The sequence below is a fragment of the Armigeres subalbatus genome, chromosome 3, assembly GCF_024139115.2.
Source record: "Armigeres subalbatus isolate Guangzhou_Male chromosome 3, GZ_Asu_2, whole genome shotgun sequence".
NCBI classification, from domain to species: domain Eukaryota; kingdom Metazoa; phylum Arthropoda; class Insecta; order Diptera; family Culicidae; genus Armigeres; species Armigeres subalbatus.
In genome coordinates, this window is record NC_085141.1 from 173,821,577 (window position 1) to 173,843,280 (window position 21,704).

Sequence of the window (21,704 nt, forward strand, 5' to 3'; positions counted from 1 at the left end):
TTTAAATTTTATAGATCATTAATTAATTTCAAAAGCTTTCGGCTCATATGCTGTTAAGCGTTACGGAGCCGAAATCTTTTTTTTACTATTTTATTCTTACAAAATAACGTTAGATTAAGTGCACCGAAAGACTCGTGTTTTAATCATAGAAACAAACATTTTCTTAAAAACAGCAAAAAAAAGACATACGAAAGGCAATTACGACAGAAGAAACGATATGATTATCTAAAAAACCTTGATTAATTTACCTTGCGGGAATGGTGCACTTCTCGTGCATTTTGAAAATAGTATTTTGACCATATGTTTCAAGCCCATAGTCCGAACCAGTCAAATTTAAATAGCAAACAATGGGACAGGATTTCCCGTAAAATGCAACATGTTGTGAGCAAATCGGTTAAGGGCAAGTGCCTAAAAAGTGGATGAAACTTTTCTGTGCACACACACACAGACATCAACTCACCTCAAGCTGAATCGTTTGGTATGCAACACTATGGGCCTTCTATAAAAAGTTTGTTTTCGAAGCGAACATATAGCCTTTAAGAACGCTTAGTGTACGAGAAAGGGAAAAATAAAGTAGCTCATAAGGAAGTAGACTTCCACTATGTTATTGTGGGAAAAGGGTATGAAAAAGGCAAATCATTAAGTAAATGATACTTGTACTTACAGAAGAAGAGGGTAAGTGATTTGTGACTATTTGTGACAAGTGGGAGGTAAGAGGGTTGAAAATGGCAAAAAACGTTGGATGCAATTTTCAAACGAATTTTGTAGTTATACACAAGGCAGAAGAAAAGCCTAATGTCAATACTAGTCGACCAGAGGAGAACTATCCACGAAAAGTTTTTATCTTACTACCACGGAAATAAAACCCACACTTCACAGCACCCAAATGTGATTTGACGACAGCCATGAGCTCTCAGTCACTCACCAAGGAATCGAAAATTGTCAACTGTGTATGTATATTGTCAAAACATGAAAATAGTAGACCAAAAACAAACATCATAAAAATGGTCTTTTTTGAGATAATGATTTTATTTTCTGTATTTTGAAAATAAATGAATAAAATTTGTTATCCATTTTTTTTGTATTTTTTTGCATTTTTAACTCCTAGAGAATTCAGATTTTCTTAAACCATGTGACATATTGCGTTAAAGGTTGACCCTAAGGATGCCGAAAAACTTTGCAGAAGAAATATCACTCAGGAAAATCGACACATACTTTATGGGAAAAATCCATGTATTTTGAGCATATCATGCGTCGGCACATACCTAATTGCATACAAATTCACACATGGATACTATGACCCAGATGGATAGTATGTGTGAACACTCATGCAATGCATGTGGGCCCATGGAATATATGTGTCGAAAATATGGAATCCATTTCGCCAACCCCATTGCAAAAATCCATGTGTGAACTCATGAATATAATGTGGAGTTTTTTGTGAGTAATCCTTGCTGGAACGACGACCAAAATTGTTTATTCTGCCAGCACTGCCAAACTACGTGTATGTGCCAACCATTCAACTGAGCGTTATTTCAAAATTTTTATTTTTTTATGACTGAGGAACAAATTGTAGTATAGTGCTGGCAGAAACATTTCAACAATCAAACTTCAAAGCGTTGTAAAATTTCCAGCAATGCTTATTCTTCAGCAAACTTTTTCGGCATCTTTCAGGCTATATGCTAACGTATTGAGTCAGATGATTGAATTAACGATAAAATAAAGCCGCTAGGAGCAAGAATCAAAAAAAAAATCCATGCTCATCTTCATATAAATTTCAAACGCGATGCGGAAAGTGGGGAAGCGACCAATTGAACTGTGTGTGTATGTGTCGATGCGAATGTGTGTGTATGTTCGGAAATTGGTAAAAATATTCAATGTTCACAGTGAAAAAAGGACTTTTCATTTTTAAAATCCTGTATCTCAAGATCGGAACATAGTACCTCGGGGTTTCAAGCGTTTCCAATGTAAAAATGGCCAAAGAACACGTTGGTGAGGTTATTTTTTAATTTTTGGGTAAAAAATGCATTTTTCCTCACAAAACTTAAAAATTGTTCATTTGGCAACACTGCACATCAAAAAAATATTTTTTTATAAATTCCTTGAAAAATCTTCTTTCGAATGGTTACCTTAGATTCATTATAGACCTCACAGTTCCAGAGATATTAACAAAACAAAATGATGGGTTTCATACATTTGTCCGAAAAGGGGGATGGTCGTATTAATCGTGGGGAGGTCCAATCACTACGAAATTTTGGATTTTGGGGTATAACCCATACATAAACAATTGGTCAAAATTTCATTTAATTCTAAGAAAGTCGATTGCACGTTTGCATTTTTTCTCGGTCACTTCCATATTAATAATAAATAATAATTATAATAAATAATAAAAGCTGAACTAAAGTGGAAAGAAAGTTATATCAACGTTAGTATACTCTGGCGGAGGAAATAAAAAGTAGCGATAGTCGTAAAAAAATCCTAAAAAATTAAAAAAATGCTCAACAGTAAAGAGTTTTGATTTTTTTGCGTGCCTAAATATTGCAAAATTATAAACACTACCTTTCTTCCCACTTCTATGGCTTTTGTCCGATTTGCGCTATTTTATTATGCGATGCTAACACAAAATAAAATTATTTTCAAGCTGGGATAGCAAATCGCATTTTGACTCAAAACAGACTACTAACTAACATCTTCTGTAAAAAGAGTCTCTTTTGCTTAGAATGTGTTTATGCTGTCCTCGGACGTATGCGAATTTTGTATTAAGTAAAGAATAAAAATAATAGAAATCTTCAAAAATAATTAAAATAAAACATTATAATGTATCAAATGCAGTACGCAAACTGCAGCATCCTGAAGAAGTAGAAAGCATTAACTTGAAATGAAAATATGGCGAATCACTTCGCAACAGTAGATTTACATATCGCATCGGTCGTTCGGAACGGAAAGCGGTTTTGGTGTATTATTTGACATTGCAGTTCAACTGCCGTTCGTGAAGATAACATAAATGAAATCTCCAGCACACACCTAATGGAAACGATCTCGATGACACGAAGCATGAAGGAACGTGTGTGCATTCAACTTTCAGAACCATTTGTCAGTTTGTCAGGTTGATAGGATAATTTACGTTGCAGTTCTCATTGTATCGGTCCAGGACCTTTATCTTAAATCGCACCAATAATTACGGTCGCTTCTTCATTCTCCCCCTCTTCGCTATTCTCTGCAACCGACGACGACGAGAAACGTGGTCTCTGGACGTGAGATTGAATTTTCTTCAAGAGCTTGGTTAGTGTCCCACAGACTCTTGGAACTCAGCGCACAATTCCTTTTTCAGCGAGACAGTGCAAGCGGAAAAGCTTGACGCTTTTCTATTGATAGTGCGACAAACGAGTCCGACTAATCTGACGCACAGTCAGATATTAGGCAAGGCATTATCGGTAAAAAATACTCATGAATGGATGTTTGTATAACTTCAGATTCCTGTACAATAAATCAAAAATATGTTAAAAGTAGCTGGATCCATAATCAAGTACACTTACTAAAGATACAATTGACATATTGATGTTATAACAAGCGCTTTCTCAGGAATATTTATAAAATAAATTTTATAAGTACATATATACGAATAAATAATTATAATAACCTTGATCAAATCCTGAAAACCTTGTTAAAATGGATAAGTGCAAGTGTTAGCTAATAGCCCAGAAAACTTTTGTCTAAAAGTGTTGCGAAAATGCCCCACCGTACAGCCTGGTGAAGAACCGGGGGAATTTATTTAGCAAATAGTTGCACACTGACAGGCTTGCTTTTCACAAATCGGCCAACCAGTCTACAGCTGACTGCGAAGTGTCGCCAAGTGTCATTCATTGCAGTGAGTCACGAACGGATTTGCTCTTTATCGATGCTCTCACGCTAAAGCCCGTACACGCAGCTTTTCAATTAGAGCCACCCTATCGCATAACTAACAGCTGCCTGTTGCCATCATTACTGCCAGTACTGCATTCGTAGGGTCCACACATATACTGCACTGGCTACAGCAGCGTTGGGGTCAGATACACATGCTCGGCCACCACAGCTGCTCTCCGAACCGCGTCCCAAGCTACAGAGACAGCAGCAGCCGGACTGCGGGAAGCCCGGAAGGAGGTTGGGATTTATTTCTCGGTGACTTTTTGTGGTGACACTTATCGCATACCGGCAGCATTAAAATGGGACATAAATTGTTTGATATTTTCTACTGTTAGAAAATTACCAACTGCGGAAATAATAACCTAGACCGGCATTTTCGCGCGATCAACGTCAAGGCGTCCTATTTGCTGCAAAAAAAAACTCCTGCTCTCAGATGGTTGTCGGTTGGACGCTGAAGTACTCAACAGTTTTCAGCTAGTTCACTTGGATACGAGAAAAAGATTGAAACAAATTTCTTGATCGTTATTTGAGAGTTCTATGGTGACTATGGTGTTTTATCCTAAAGGAAGACATGTTCTCCTTTTTCATTAAACATCAGATGTCTTTCCTCTGTGCTAAAATGTCCTCCTTTTTGGGTATTTTGAGAAAACAGTTGAATTAATAACTTTTTCTATAGAAATTCTAGTATAATAACCAGAACTACAACAGAGATCCATACGCAAATAAATTGCAAGCCCAAATTTGCGTTTTTGCTTTCGGATATGAAATATTTTCCTTTAAATTTTCGAATAAAATCAAAGTACCTAAATATCAAGAATTAAATGCGTGAGTTATAGTAACACAGGTGTCGATGATATCATAAGAATCGGATTTGTAAAAAAAAACTAGTCGACCCGGCAGACGTTGTCCTGCATAGTAGGCGGAAATGCGCGTTGTGAACTGCCCATGCCCATGCGGACTCTTTGGATAAACATGTTCATTATCAAGGGAAGTGATTAAATATGCTGTGAACAGGTTAGTAATTTGAATATTAAACTTTTGTTCGAAGTTGTTCGATGAATTCGAATGTTGGTGGGAGAGGAGTGCGGGAGGTGTGGGGTTGACCCGTAGAAGGTCCGGTGACATATTGACTGCCATCGTGGTACTCTTTCAACTATGTCCTTAAACACCCATTGAATTGCCATTGGAATAAAAAAGAAGGAACGTTTATTAAATGGGGTTTTCCTCAGCCGTGCGGTAAGATGCGCGGCTACAAAGCAAGATCATGCTGAAGGTGGCTGGGTTCGATCCTCGGTCCAGTTTAGAAAATTTTTGGGATGGAAATTTTCTCGACTTCCCTTGGCATAACGGTATCATCGTGTTAGCCCCATGATATACGAATGCAAAAATCTGATCTAGAAATCAAAATTGAAATAACCCGTGTGGACTCATTTTATGTCCGATTGCCATGAAATTTTTAGGGAAGAAGCGTCATCATGTTTTTTTTCGGTACATGACTTGATTTGACTATGGTACCAATCCGGCCGGATTTATTAAGAAGGGGGTCCTGAGTCAGGTGCAGTCAAAACTAACAGATGTTAGTTTTGATACAATTGGATCACCAGGACATGGTTCCGGATGTTCCGTAAACCTGGTTCCCTCAGGGAAGTGGACAAATTTCGATAAGCCCCGAAACCCATCTAGCGACATATAAATCTTCATGATTTGGAAAGACAAGATCAAGACAAGTTTTCTTTTTCTTTCAGACCGGTCAGGAAACGTTTATAATAGTTCAATTTTGGTACTGACCAAGATGAATTCAATCAGGTGTTCCAATCTGTCGAATTCACGATTCAGCCGTCTTGGATTTTTCTATGGAATAGCCACCAAGTTTGCTTACGTTTTGCACTGAAAATGATTTTTTCACCCCGCGCTTATCTCTACCATCTACTGACGAAGTGATTGAGCCTTGATGTAAGAACCATGAACCATGGACCTATGCAATGTCTAACCTAATACCTATTCGACGAAATGACCACTTGACCTAATGACCTTCGGCCGAATGATCTTCAGCCTAATAACCTAGCACCGTTTTATAAAATGTGCGGCACCGAAGGCCACATTCTTCACACAAAGAAACTAACTGCACATGTTTATGCCATATTACCCAGGGATCTGGCACCCCAATCCTAGCCACTTCTTCCTCTTCTTTTTTTTTTCTTCTTCAATGGCTCTACACTCCAACTGGAACTTGACCTGCTTTTCAACTATTCTATTAACATTTCTTCAGTTATTAATTGAAAGCTTTTCTATGCCTGACATTGCATGTGTATGTATCTTGTGTGGCAAGTACAATAGATTCACTATGCCCAGGGAGTCGAGAATGTTTCCAACCCGAAAACATCCTAGACCTGACCGAGAATCGAACTCGCCAACTCCGGATTGGCAATCCTACGCCTTTGTTCGTACTACGTTTGACAACAGCCAACATTTTTAAGTTTCCCATTGTTCAGTTGAAATAAGGTTTCCCTTCCCACTGACACATCTATTTTGTAAACTAACTACTATTCCGTTGTTTTTGCCTTTCTCGTACAACTAAGTTGTACCGAAAGGCTATCATTTCAATCCAAATTCGAACTTTTGATAGATGTCCCGGATACCCATAGTGTTATATACCATTCGACTCAGCTCGATGAGCTGAACAAATGTCTGTCTGTCCGTGTGCGCGCGTGTGTGTTTTTTTTTCTTCCTAAACAATGGAGGGGGAATCTGCTCAACAGACATCCTGGGTTGACCAGGAAGTGCGGGGTTAGGGATCACCGAGGGAGGCAGGACTACATCCCCGACCCGCTAAACCGTTTCCATTGCCGCCAAGCCCATAGTCCCTTCGGTACAAAAAGTAATGCTTCAAAGGGGGGCCAGTGCACAACGCACCCTCGAGGTTAGCTGCGTGTCCTTGCAGCACCGAACATCGTAACTCGCTTTTTTAGAAGAACACCATGGTGTCGTGCCAGCGCGTTGCCGACTTTCCAGGTGGCCTTACCACGCCCTATGTCCTCGGAAGGTGGGTAGGGTCGACTTCGCGCCTGCTTCCCTCTGCACGACTGGTATCAAGAATGATGATGCCGCGTGCACCCCAAATTGACCTTTCTGCGATAGGGCCTATTCGCCAGCACACAGAGGGACTTGCCGACGCGAGGCCTACGCCTGCCCCAGCCTCGTCACCTTTCCGTCCTCGGGCTCGGAACCCGCCCGGTTGACCGACGCCGCGAAAGCGACGATACCATGTTGTTCTTCGCGCGGCCACTTGTTCGATAAAAGGATCGAGTTCGACCACAGAGCATGACCACTGAAGCCGACTCCGATCCTTTGGACCACCTCTTATTTGCGCCTGAACTAGCCATCCTTGAGTCCACGCGCCACCTTCTGTGTAGCTCCGAGACTATTTGGGCGATAGCCGATAAAACGGCGTTCCAGCCAACTTCATTTACACATCCTCCGAATTAGGTTGTCCGGGGTAGTGTCCAGACCACATGTGGCAAGCATGTGGTCACGCATTGCGCGAAAACGTGAGCACACGAACAACACGTGTTCCGCCGTTTCCTCTAAACCTGCACATACCAAACACTCGGGCGAGGCCGAGCAAGCCAGCTGCGTTACCTGCACTGTGATTTTGCAGCACGCTTAAACGTCGGGCACATCGAATCCCCCATGGGGTGCTTGCTGTTCACAGCTTTGCTGTAACAAATCAAACAATTGGGAGGGTTCGTGCAGCATTATGCCTTATGTCCCTCCAATCCGCAGCGTCGGCAGAGATTGCTTCTGTCAGGGCCTTTGCAGTCCCATTGCTTGTGCCCCGGTTCCAGGCACTTGAAGCAAACTTCGGGTTGCTCGTATATGCGCACAGGGCATACCGACCATCCCACTTTGACGCTTCCTAACTTGACTACCTTGGAGGCGTCCGCTGCAGATAGCCGAACCAATGCTATCTGCGTCCCTGCCGGACCTTTTCGTAGCCGAACGGCTGCGGTGGGCGTCTCCACTTCACACTGTCGCCGCAGTGCCGTTACGAGCTCTTCGACTTCGGTGATCTCGTCCAGGTCTTTAACCCTTAGATTCACCTCCGTCGTGAGTGCCCTCACCTTGACCGTCTCGCCTAGGAATTCCTCCGCCAACTTCTTGTAGGCGGCGCCCTTTGTGAGACGCCCCGCTTCAGCTCGAGGATCATCTCGCCCATCCGGGTACGTCTTATTCGATGTACGTCGGCGCCGAGTTCACCGAGCTTGACGTCACTCCTCATCGCCTTCAAGACGTCCGAGTACTTAGCCTCGTCCGCCGTGATGACTAGGGCATCGCCCCTGGAGTGATTGGCGCCTACCCTAGACTTCTTGCTACCCTCATTCGCCTGGGCCTTCTTTTCGGCCCTTGACGTCTTCGGTTTCCTCTTATTCTTGACCAGGGTCCAGGAGGCGTCATCCCCCTCTATTTCCCTGGTCTGGTGCGGCTGAGAACTTTCAGCCTGCCGTAGCCCCTTGCCATCGTCTTTCCTGAGTGGACGAACCTTTCCAGGTCCTTCCTCCCCCGGTTTTGGAGGTACCTGGCCGGGGTTCAGCTTCCCAGCCCCACTACCCTTGTTCGGGGTAGTAACCCTCCGCGTTTTGAAGCGGCCCCCAGGGAGCTCATCCCCTGGAGACTGTCTCCCCCGTTTTTGTGTCTGCTCCGTTGGAACAGTCACCCCCGACGTACCCGCAAATACTTGAGCCTCAGTCTGGGTAGACTTTGGTACCACCGTCTTCGCTGGCACGCCTTCGGTCGATTCGACCTTGCCCGAGTCCGCGAATCCTTGGGCCTCAGTCTGGGTAGACCTCGACTCCACCGATTTCACGGGTTTACACTTGGCCGTCCTGACCGCCCTCTCCAGCTTGGCGTCCAGCATCGACTTTCGAAGTTTCTGCAAGCTCCTCTTGAGGTCCTTGCTGATATTATGCTTCGATGACGCAAAGTCGATGATGGCGTCCAGCTGTTCCGTCACCACCTCGAAGGCCGAAAGCCCATCGCGTTTGCGGTTCATCGCCTCCACAAGCCATGGGCCGTCAATAACCACTACCGGCGTTTTTCTAGCCGAGAGGAAGGTTGAGTGACCCACGCTGGCGCTGCGCACTGAGCTGCCGACTATTGCCTCTGGCCTCCTAGGCGGAGACCTGAACAACCCACCTCTTGCGAAGGGGTTGTCGCCTAAACTACTACCACTAATTGAAGAATTGACTTGGTTTTCCATTTTGGTCCCACGAGTTGCTCGGGAAAAGAGGTCCACCACGCCAGAGCCCAGCATGACGCGGTAAGGGACAATTACTGTGGAGAGTGCCCAGGTACCCCACAGGCTCCGTTAAAGGCCTAGCTCATTATTTCACCCCCTGGCCTTGCATCCCCTCGGCACGGGTCGCTTGACGCCTTGGGATTAGGGGTTAGGGACGATGGTCCCGGTCTAACTCGCAGTGGCCATGGGGAGAGGTCGTCAAGCTCTTGGACAAAGTCCCTGCTGCCCCCGTGTGTGTATGTGTGTGTGTGTGTGTGTGTGTGTGCTCAAAATGCCATAAAAAAACATTAGCCAAATTTCCACATAGAAACTCTTAACCGATTTTCTTGCAAGTTGGTTAAGGTGAAGGTGGGTTGAGTACCAAAACAAAGCTTTGAAAGTATTGTTACAATAAAAACTGTCATATACTGTAGTAGTATTGGTGTCGTATTTATAAAATAACAAAGAATATTAGTAGGGTGTTTCAAAAAACGACCCAGCTCCACCACGCTCACTCGATTCCGTCCCATACTCCGAGTGTCCTCAAAAAACCGATTTGAACAAAAAATGGTTGAGCGCAAGCCGGTTCAAGTTTGTATGAAAACTAGTATGGGAAACTAAACCTTTTATTACACTGGCTACGGCGCCTCCCCTCCAAACGCTGGCGAAAAGAGAACCCACATAGCTGAAAGCAACATTCCAGAAACTTCACTGAACGAAAATCGCACCGCAGGAAAGATCCATTGATTACGTAACTCACCCACTCACCCTTATTTCATACTTTTTGTATGAAGCATCTGCCCCGGTGCGATAGTGTAGACTAGACTAGACTAGAAGTATCTGCCCCTGGTGCGATAGATATCACAGACAAATTTTGGGTTTTTTGTTGAATTGCACGTTTCACTGATGCCTTCTGAGAAGGCTAATTATCATGCGATAGATTCGCTACCTCGATTAAAATCGACTCCCAACTATTGGAACGACCATTTAATATGGATTGTCTATGGAGTTGAAGCTCTTGAATATTTCATCCAGTCATATGGTCTCCCCCCTCGCTAGCGCCCAATGACGGAGTGCCAGAATCAGAATAATGTTAAATTCATCCTCGGCATATCAACTTTCATACAAACCTGAAACGACTTGTGCACGGTAAGCCTCTATTCAAACTAGCCCAAACCATTGGATGACACCCAATTTATAAATCATAATCGACTGAGCGTGGCGAAGCAACATTATTTTTTGATCCACCCTACTTATTAGTTTGCTGCTGCCGGTGCCGGTGCACCGCGGTGTTTACATTCGCTCCGCGATCAGTTTTTAATCGTTTTTTTCGGGCAAAAATAGCAGTTTATATTAAGTTTTCGGTGTAAACAAGTGACTGATTTCGAAAAGTGATGTTTAATTTGCATTCCATCAACATTTCGGGCAGCTCATGTGCAGAGAAGTGAGTAAAAACTTGATTTTTTTCGTGCCCTTTGAGAAGAAGTGCAGTGCAGTGATAAACCCACCAAATCGCGAACCGCTTTTAAATTGGCACGAAACTGCTGATTTAGGATAATATTCGAGCCGAAATACAAAGGACTCTTTGGATAAACATGTCCATTATCATAGGAAGTGAATAAATATGCTGTGAACAGGTTAGTAATTTCAATATTAGACTTTTATTCGATGCTGTTCGATGCATCCGAATGTTGGTGGGAGAGGAGTGCGGGAGGTGTGGGGTTGACCCGTGGAAGGTCCGGGGCCATATTGACTGCCATCGTGGTACTCTTCCAACTATGTCCTTAAAGCACCAGTCTAGCGTACTGTAGGGGTTCTTTCTATAGACCATTTTACTCAAACTCCAGGACAATTTGGAGATTTTACAACATCTCATAAGCCTGGAATTGAGACGCAAGTGAAAGACAAATACTCGGAAGCAGTGGCGTAGCCAGAAAATTGGTCTGGGGGGGGCTTTCTGAACATTTTTTTTCCACTAAAAAAATTTTCTTCTAAAAATTTCGTCTGTTGGGGGGGGAGTTTTATGTCCAAACCATGCCATGGAAATGCATACAATAACTAGTTTTCCATGGAAAAACCATGGAAATGCTTAGCTTAGCTTAGCTTAGACTGACTGTACATATCAATGGTTGCTACTCCGTGATTGATCAGAACTGGTGCAAATTGCACTACGATCCAAGTGAACAGTGGTTGGGATTTACCATCTATTCTCGAAGTGCACGTTTCAGCAGCTCGCAAATGTTGATCAATAACGGCGCCGGCCAAGTCCTTACAGTCAGTTGGGGAAGGGAGGGAATGTTAGTGTGTGGTTATTGTTGCTACTAGAGACCAAGAATACCTCTGCATCTCCACAATTACCACGGGAAGGAATTAGTGTTAGTTGGGTGGGGTTATCAGTAACATAGATCGGGATTCACCATGGAAAGTGATGTGATCTATGCAACGTCTACACAACAGTATAAGCATTTCCTAAATTTGTTCAATCATTCATTCTTCGCGAGAATAAACAATCAATCGCTCAAAGTGAGCGATTGTTCATTTGAAATTTCGGATTAGGCGCCCGCGTCATCATTTCTTTAACGTAAGGAAAGTAAGAAAAAAAACGGGATTAAAATTGAAAATAAAGTAATATTCACGGCTGTTCAACCACATTGATAGTAATCGGAAAGCCAATGTCATTCAGCAACACTTATTTCATCTATATCTGAGGCTAAATAAGAATGTTAATTTACGTTTATTTTACATGTCGTTTATTTTGCATTACTTCCGCGCGCGTGTGTGTGTCGCTGGCCGTGACCAGTATACCATAATCAGGATTTCACTGGTATTAATCCTGATGTGCCGGTTGGCACTCGTATTGGGCTTGTGCGCTTTGAGTCAACATAAAATCGTACATGGTGCAATACAAGATGTTAAATTGGAGACGATATACATACATATTGGAGAAGTACTTCAATCGCCTCCACTTCAGCATCCTTTACGACACCATATACATATATGTTTATGTGTGGACTGGGTTTGATAGGGCCTGCTTATAGACACATGCAGCTTTTTGTAGAGGTTCAACAGAGCCCACTGTTAAGCCCCACCACATCCTAGGCAGGCCCCCTAACTCGCAGTGGCCATGGGGAGGGGTCGTCAAGCCCTTGGACATAGTCCCTGCTGCCCCTCATGGAAAAACCATGGAAATGCATACAATAACTAGTTTTTGATTAGTTTAAACGAGTCTGATAATTTTATTTCCCATTTGAGCTGTCAAAATATCATAATTTTCATTTTTTGGGTCAGTGCACAGGTGAGGCTATGCGACGCCACTGACTGAGAGGTTTCTGAGCAAATTTACCATTTTTTCATTCGTATATCATGAGACTAACAAGATAATACGGTTAATTGCATATTATTCGGCAACTCGGCCATACGAAAACCATTTTTTTGTTAAATATCTTGGCTGTGCATATGCACTTGCACAGCATATGTTTCGAAATGGACAAATTGATATGAAATTTGCGAAAAAGAATCCACGTGTCTTAGAGGGACTCGAACCCTCAACCTCCTAGTAGGAGGTTCAAAAGAAGGTTTCGAAACATATGCTGTGCATATGCACAGCCAAGATATTTAACAAGATAATACGTTTGTGCCCAAGGAAGTCGAGAAAATTTCCAACCCAAAAATTTCCTAGACCGGACCGGGTATCAGGCTTCCAGAGCGCACAATGCGCATCGTGAGCCACATCAAAATTTGTTGCACGATCATAGTTAGTTCGTGTAGGTGAGATGAGATTTTTACGGTCTCTCTGAAATTTTCTCCGTCGCATCTCACGTACATGGCATTCTGAGTGCTATGCGATTGATTTACGCATCGCATTCTACGAAGAGTGTGCATCATGCTACCGTTTCACATGCGACATATCATGAGATACAGCTCATGAGGCAGTCACATGTGCTGCCTTGAGCCGTACAACTGTCGACCAGCTTTGTTTATTCCTACCTACTCAATTTGCGTTGGAGTGAACGGAAGAGAAGTGAACGCGAGCGGTGTGGTGGTGGAATTTGGTGAGTGTAGGCTATCCAACCATGTTTTGAACCAAAATGTAGGCGCTTGGCTTGTCGTTGGTTATAATTAGGGGAGGTGGAAACTAGCGGCAAAATTTTCAAAATTTTGCGGATAGCCAATTCAGAAAATCTGAAAATTCGCGGCCCTTTCGCGGTAAATTAATTTCGGTACAAAAAATTAAAAAAGACAATGTAGATGATGTAGATTCCATATTTATTTAAATTGTTGCGTTTATTAATTTATTTTTTTTCTTTGTAATACTGGTCAAAAGCACTTAGTTGAACCGCAAGTACACGCAAATCAGAGTATCGTGTGTAGCTGATATTGATTCGCGTTGTTAGTTTTGTGTGCTTCAAACTAACAGCCCAAACAGCGTTCGGTGGCAGTTTGGCGCGCACATTCCGAATAATTGTATATTTTTTGAGGCCAAATTGACTTTTCTCATCAAACATTTTTATTGGGGCAATCGATTAATTCTCTTATTTAGGATAAACTTTCCTAAGGAGTCCATATTTTTTACGTCTCCAACTATTTTTAAAATTTGAAATATCGCGGCTAATATCAAATTTCGTGGATTACGCGGCTTCCGCCACCCCTAGTTATAATTATTATAGTTATGCATAGAAACATTTTATTGCAGCAAACCTGAAAACATCTTAGAATTACTCTATTATGATTAATCTCTTTGAAAAAACCTAATAATTATATAACTTTCTTTATAAGTTCATGTATGAAATACTGTAAAAATCAATAAGGAAGCAAATTTGGTTACCTGTGCATCATCTTGCATTGGATTAGTAACTCGAAATGTCAATCGCCCTAATTATCGATATGAAAATTGTTTTTTTATATTCAAAATGTTAACAAATTATTTCCGCCGGGCGCTTGCAATACGAACAATAATAGTATTTGGCGGCAATAACAAGTTCAAATCACAGTATATTTTAGTTCAACTCATGATCAGTTTTCTCCTTGCATAAAAGTTACAATTTTACTCTTTTATAAATTATTTTTCGATTCTACGATTAGGTCAATCGATTCGAGATAAAAATGGCTTTCTTCTGATTTACTGAATTAACTCCTGTGTTATTATTTCGACCATTAGGGAAGATCCATTAATTACGTAACGCAAAAAATGAGTATTTTCGACCCCTCTCTACTTTTTGTATGAAGCATCTGAAATTTTTGTATGGTTCGTCACACTTCACTCCCCCTCCCCCCTCTAAGCGCTACGTAATTTGTGGACGTTCCCTTACTAGCCTTTTGAAATGGCGCCATTGGCGGAGGGGGACTGGGGACTGGTGCAAATTCAGTATGTGATTGGTTCGCTTAACTTTACTATTTAAGCAATAAAGTTTGAGGTGATTCGGGGAGGCACTACATACCGTGTTATTTTTCCTATCTTTCGTCTCATTCTAACTTTTCACCTCGTAATTCTGGAACTGAGAATTTCGGTTTTCTGTTTTTTGATGTACACCCAGTTCTTTTTTTACACGGGTGGGTTTTAGTCGATTAAGACCTTCAGCGTGAATAAATCTATGAGTTAACCCCATGAAAAAAATCACAAAAAATCAAAGAAAAATCAGGTGGTATTTTAAAAGCTGTGAAAGGTCAGGTTAACTGGGAAATCGAAGAATACCAACCGTGTAAAAAAAATATTGGGTGTAACTCTGTAAATGGCACTTTTGGTACGCGTGGCACTTTTTCAAAGTCATATCTGTTTAGGAAAACAGATTCACATCTATGATTAAAATGAAATGTTTAAATGAACCTTATCGCTTCCTGTGTTTCTGAATTTGCTATTCATACTGTTTTTGGGTTATTCTCTACCAAAAAGATACTTACTAATTTTGACTGACTTAATTACTTCCACCATAGAATTTTCATGGTATTTTCATGAACATATTTTATGGAGAAAAAATATAAATAAACTGAAATTAATATTGATAGCTTAGCTAAATCAGGTGTTATGAAGACGTTTATTTTTTGCTTCATTAACAGATAGAATGAAACATAGATGTTACATAATTACTCCACCTCTTGCGCTTTTTTCGTTCTATGGTAGTCGGATTTAAGAAGTTGACAACAATATTGTGCCTCTTTGTAAAGTTATGAATAAATTGCAGCTACTGAACAACGACAAGTTGTGTTGCTTGGGAAGTAATTTGTATGCATTTTGATCGCTCTTGCTCATTTCAGGAGGAAATAACTATAAGTAAATCTATACACACAATGCTCGCATTTTACTTCAGAAGATATAAAACTGAAATTTAAATGATTGATTTTTTCTGAGCGTCTGTTTCTCAATTGATAGTAGTTTATGCAACTAGTTGCAAAAAAAAACTTTTTTTCAGCACTGGTTGTACATTTATCCAACGAGGCTTTCCGAGTGAATATGATAAATTTGAACCAAAACGGTCCAATCTGATTTACTTCACATGGACATTCTTGCTGAAAAATCATGTTCGCAGAAAACATTCATATTCCACGTTATCGTGCCATATTGGATAGCCCGACAAACCATAGAGAGTAAGATTACCCTGCCTTTGGAGAATTTTGATGTTATGTCCATCAAATTATTTCACTTGCTACGCAACGCATAGAATACATTATTTGAACACTCACCCAAGCTAATTGAGCAAAATGTAATCATGTAACTACTGTTGAATGGAAAAAAAACTGTTGGATGTTGGTTTTCCATTATAGCACCCTAATGAGTGCTGCAATGGATATTATGTATGCAACTTATTTGGGTTGCATAATGTTCAATAAAGCAATCTTTTCATTTGTATGGAAATGTAGTTTGTATGGAAAAGTAGGCCGTTACTTAAACACAAACTGTAAACCAGGTATTATGATCCGGATTGGCAAAAAAGACTTTACATTTCTTCAATTTGCTTCCAATATTATCACTTTGTTTATAGCAACAGATACGTATTTCGTTTTCTGTACTTGAAAACTTCTTCGGTGTTTTGTTATCGACTCTACTCGAAATTTAAACCCAATGTTATCACTTGGAATCCAAATTTTAACCTGAAACATGATCAGGCAAGGATACAAAAAGTTTTAGAATTCTACGGCAACCCCCCGGAATTTTGTCGTTGGTTGAGAAAATCAATCTCAGAAAATTTTAGCTTAATCGGTTGTTGCATAAGGTAACGCATTTGATTTGATTTTTATATGAGGTTTTTAACCAAAAAATATAAAAAAAACACACCTCTCTCACTCTTTCGTTCTGGAAACTGGCTCGGGAAGTCTAATTGAGCCTAGAGTTACAAAAAAAGCAAAGTTACAAACAATTCCTCAGAACATTGTACGTTAATTAAAAGATCTTTTTTTTGTAATTTTCGTATGATTCATTAGAAGTTGGGTTGTGAACCTTGAAATTCGTTGATTGCCATGAAAAACATGCGCATGATAGCAAAGGTGGAATAATATCATGCAATCCGTGGTCCGCCGTGCGGCCTTGTTTTAATCTTACATGTATCAAATGATCGCTGGACGGATGCAATTTCCGGACAATGCTTCTGTTCCTATTGATGAGTTGCTTCGTGTATCTGGCCTATACAATGAAGCTCAGTAGACCAAAAATCCTTTAATAGTTTTCGAAACATTTCCACGCTTAAAATTATCCACCGTTTACTATTTCCACAATCCTGTTCGCTTGTAAAAAAATGTACAATCTGCGCCTCAGTACTTGCCTCATGCCTCTTGCGACGGCATGTTGTAAACAACTGAACATGCTGGAGTAAAAGTGTGTGGGCGACAAGTTTCTGCATATTCTAAGGATTCGTTCACATATGAACATTTTTATCAGAAACAGAAACCATTGATATTTTCATAAATAATTATTGATGTATTGAAGTTCCCGTTTTTTTTTGTGACCACCCCTTACATCAAAAATGTGCGCTTGAATTGATATGATCAAAAAGGCGCTTGATGCGGTTTTGCGGAACCCCGTTCCCCGACAGGGTCTCATATATTAAAACGCGCGTGAAATCAAATCAATGAATTTCAAAGTACCTAAAACATAATCCAGCTTCAAATAAATCAGCCGAAAACTAAAAAAATGTTCATTTAATCATAGTAGGTAGGTACAATGTTCTGTGGAATTGTTTTTTAAAATACCAATTGCCAGTTTTGCAAATCAGGACTTAATCCGAACGAAAGTGCGACGGAACGAATTGTGTGTATGATTGAAGCTACTCCAACATTCTCCCATTCATCGATGTAGTATCCTAGTAGGTAGTTCATAAAGAAGATGGCAAAGCAAAGTAGAGAAGCACATGAGATATCTCAATGCGCTGTTGCACATGAGCTTGTCTCACAGCTATCTCAAAAACAAGCACGGTGAGCAGGAGATGCGATGAGATTTGCTTCCATGTGGCACATCGTTAAACGAAGTGCATGCGACAAGGCACATTCGTATAAGTAAAATTGTGTATGCTCTGTTGTTGCGCCTCTCCAAAACAAAACAAAAATGAGCCGAGTTGTCGCATCGCTCACGGTCACATTCGTGTATGCGTGAGATTTTTGGAAGCCTGCCGGGTATCGAACCCAGCTACCTTCAGCATGGTTTTGCTTTGCAGCCGTGCACCTTACCGCACGGCTTAGGAGGCCAAAAATATGCGTTTTTGAATAAGGCATCGTTGAATTGTTTTCCTTCTTTAGAAATAGACGTTTGGCCGGAATAAGGCGATTGTGGGTTTGATCCCTTCTTAAAAATCAGTCAATGTTTCCAAAAGTGAAAACTGCTTTCTTTTAATCAAATGATGAAGTGTCAATAAGAAAACTCAATTATCCATTTGAACAGTTGGTTTTGTCATTTTCCGATTGTGAAAAAAGACTGCGAATCAAACTGGAATTTCCGAGCAAGGCCGGGTACATACAGCTAGTAGAGGTATTAATAAAAGTCCTAAACATGCAAATTTCGATACCGTTCTTTGGAGCTATTTTGCTTCTATTACCCATGATTTTCGTGATTGAATTTCGCAAATACCTAACTAATCATTTGTCATAACATTAATAGCTCACCTTTCAAATGCCATAAATTAACAAATTGTTTCCTTTCTCATTTCAGGTGACGGCAGTATGGAGCTCCGCATCGTAGAAAATAGGTAATTATCCAGTTGGCACCCTTCAATGCATAAACATCGTCCGTCCAATATGGTCCAGCACACGTGTTACGTCGAACCGTTTTCGAGACATAAGCGTCATTAACTGTCCAAAATCTTTCATAATTTAGCATCTGATTTGCATAGCTCTGTCTTGGCGGCTGGAACAAATTCCAATTGACTTGGGCACCTTCACCCGTGTAGTAGTTAGCCATAACATGTGTTGTTGAGTTGTTATGAGACTAAACGATGGCTGCAATGGGCCGTACACTCTGTTTCCTCGATTCATGCCGCGGGTTTAATATCGGTAGTTTCCTGCCCGGCTAGAGATCGAAAATCAACAGAAAATCCGGTAATTATACAGTAACGGAAAGCTTTTTTTCTGAGGCTATGGCGTATTTCCCATGAATCATGATTTTCCACAGCGTTCGCCTTGCTGTTTTAGAGCGAGTATTAAAATGAGTGTGAGTACCAACTGAGTGAACGACACTGCTGTGGTTTTCCTCTTACGTAGGTACATATGTATATGATAAGGTTCCGAACATTAGTGTAGTAGATAGGGGAAGAGGTAGCAAAATGAACAGGTCGTCAAAATGAACAGTAGACTATATTCAGATTCAAACACTATGCAACTTTTCAATTTCAATCCAATCTGCCCAACCTAAATTGAAATTTTTAGAATGCTTAGAAGGCTTACAGCATTAGAATTAAATGTAATCTTCACGAAAAATATTGTAATTTTTGGAACACAGACATTTTCAATACACCTACATTGACACCGCTGTGTTATGTACAATCATACTACAAACTTCAACACAGAAACCAAGATGAATGAACGAACAAACGAGATGCTCTTCTTAGCACAGCAATGATGCTGTCGGAACGCTTACCTCGTAAAACCAACACCCCAAGCGCCAGATGATATATTATATTTATTCAGACTAAGGCCGAAGTGGCCTGTGCGGTATATAAGAGTCTTCTCCATTCGGCTCGGTCCATGGCTACACGTCGCCAACCACGCAGTCTACGGAGGGTCCGCAAGTCATCTTCCACCTGATCGATCCACCTTGCCCGCTGCGCACCTCGCCTTCTTGTGCCCGTCGGATCGTTGTCGAGAACCATTTTCACCGGGTTACTGTCCGACATTCTGGCTACGTGCCCGGCCCATCGCAGTCGTCCGATTTTCGCGGTGTGAACGATGGATGGTTCTCCCAACAGCTGATGCAATTCGTGGTTCATTCGCCTCCTCCACGTACCGTCCGCCATCTGCACCCCACCATAGATGGTACGCAGCACTTTCCTTTCGAAAACTCCAAGTGCGCGTTGGTCCTCCACGAGCATCGTCCAGGTCTCGTGTCCGTAGAGGACTACCGGTCTAATTAGCGTTTTGTAGATTGTCAGTTTGGTACGGCGGCGAACTCTATTCGATCGGAGCGTCTTGCGGAGTCCAAAGTACGTACGATTTCCAGCCACTATGCGTCTCCGAATTTCTCTGCCGGTGTCATTTTCGGCAGTCACCAGTGAGCCCAAGTACACAAATTCTTCTACCACCTCGATTTCGTCACCACCGATGCAAACTCGCGGTGGGTGGCTCACATTGTCTTCTCTTGAACCTCTTCCTATCATGTACTTCGTCTTCGACGTGTTGATGACTAGTCCGATCCGCTTAGCTTCCCTCTTCAGTCTGATGTAGGCTTCCTCCATCTTCTCAAAGTTACGTGCCATAATATCTATGTCGTCGGCGAAACCAAATAGCTGGACGGACTTATTGAAAATTGTACCACTCGTGTTAATCCCTGCTCTTCGTATTACCCCTTCCAAAGCGATGTTGAATAGCAAACACGAAAGACCATCACCTTGCCGTAACCCTCTGCGGGTTTCGAAGGGACTCGAGAATGCCCTGAAACTCGAACTACGCACATCACCCGATCCATCGTCGCTTTGACCAATCGTGTCAGTTTATCCGGAAAACCGTGTTCGTGCATTAGCTGCCATAGCTGGTCCCGATCGATTGTATCATATGCGGCTTTGAAGTCGATGAATAGATGATGTGTGGGCACGTTGTATTCGCGGCATTTCTGCAGTACTTGGCGAATGGCGAACACCTGGTCCGTGGTGGAGCGTTCGCCCATAAAACCCGCCTGGTACTGCCCCACGAACTCCCTTGCAATTGGTGCTAGTCGACGGCATAAAATTTGGGGAGTACCTTGTAGGCGGCGTTCAGCAATGTGATTGCGCGGTAGTTGCTACAATTCAGCTTATCGCCCTTTTTGTAGATGGGACACACGACACCTTCCATCCACTCCTGCGGCAAAACTTCCTCCTCCCAAATCTTGGTAATGACCCAGTGCAGCGCTCTAGCCAGTGCCTCACCACGATGATAGCTCTCCTGGTAGTTGGTCAACCCCAGGGGCTTTGTTGTTCTTCAGCCGGCCAATCTCCTCCTGGATTTCCTGGAGATCCGGAGCCGGTAGAATTCTATCCTGCACGCGTTCTCCCAGGTCCATCACCATACCGCCATCTTCGTCTGCCACATCGCCATTCAGGTGTTCTTCGTAGTGCTGCTGCCACTTTTGGATCACCTCACGCTCGTTCGTAAGAAGGTTCCCGTTTATGTCCGTACACATATCAGGCTGTGGCACGTGACCCTTACGTGTACGATTTAACTTCTCATAGAACTTTCGTGTGTTATTAGCGCGGTACAGTTGCTCCGTCTCTTCACGGTCTCGATCCTCCTGCTGGCGCTTTCTCCTCCGGAAAATCGAGTTTTGTCTGTTCCGCGCCTGTTTATATCGTGCTTCGTTCGCCCTCGTGCGGTGTTGCAGCAATCTCGCCCATGCTGCATTCTTCTCTTCCACTAACTGCTCACATTCGCCGTCATACCAGTCGTTTCTCTGATCCGGGGGCACCGTGCCAAGTGCAGCGGTTGCGGTGCTACCAATGGCGGATCGAATATCTCTCCAGCCATCTTCAAGAGACGCTGCGCCTAGCTGCTCTTCTGTTGGAAGTGCCACTTCCAGCTGCTGCGCGTATTCTTGGGCTAGTCTACCGTCTTGTAGCCGCCCAATGTTAAGCCGCGGCGTCCGACTTCGACGCGTGTTGTATACCGTCGAGAGTTTTGAGCGCAGGCATACTGCAACGAGGTAGTGGTCGGATTCAATATTCGCACTGCGGTAAGTGCGGACGTTCGTGATGTCGGAGAAGAATTTACCGTCGATTAGAACGTGGTCGATTTGGTTTTCCGTTTCTTGGTTAGGTGATCTCCATGTGGCCTTGTGGATATTTTTGCGGGGAAAGAAGGTGCTTCGGACTACCATTCCGCGGGAGGCTGCGAAGTTTATGCATCGTTGGCCGTTGTC

The 21,704-nt window shown here is 42.3% G+C and overlaps 1 protein-coding gene across 2 annotated transcripts in view; it reads left to right on the forward strand.

Moving 5' to 3' along the window:
- Positions 1-21,704, forward strand: part of LOC134227916 (F-box/LRR-repeat protein 7) — a 226,938-nt gene that overhangs the window by 115,933 nt on the left and 89,301 nt on the right. For both annotated transcript variants that reach the window (XM_062709622.1, XM_062709623.1), the window contains one exon: positions 18,312-18,348. The gene's annotated coding sequence lies outside the window, so the exon portion shown is untranslated. The remainder of the gene's footprint in view (positions 1-18,311; positions 18,349-21,704) is intronic.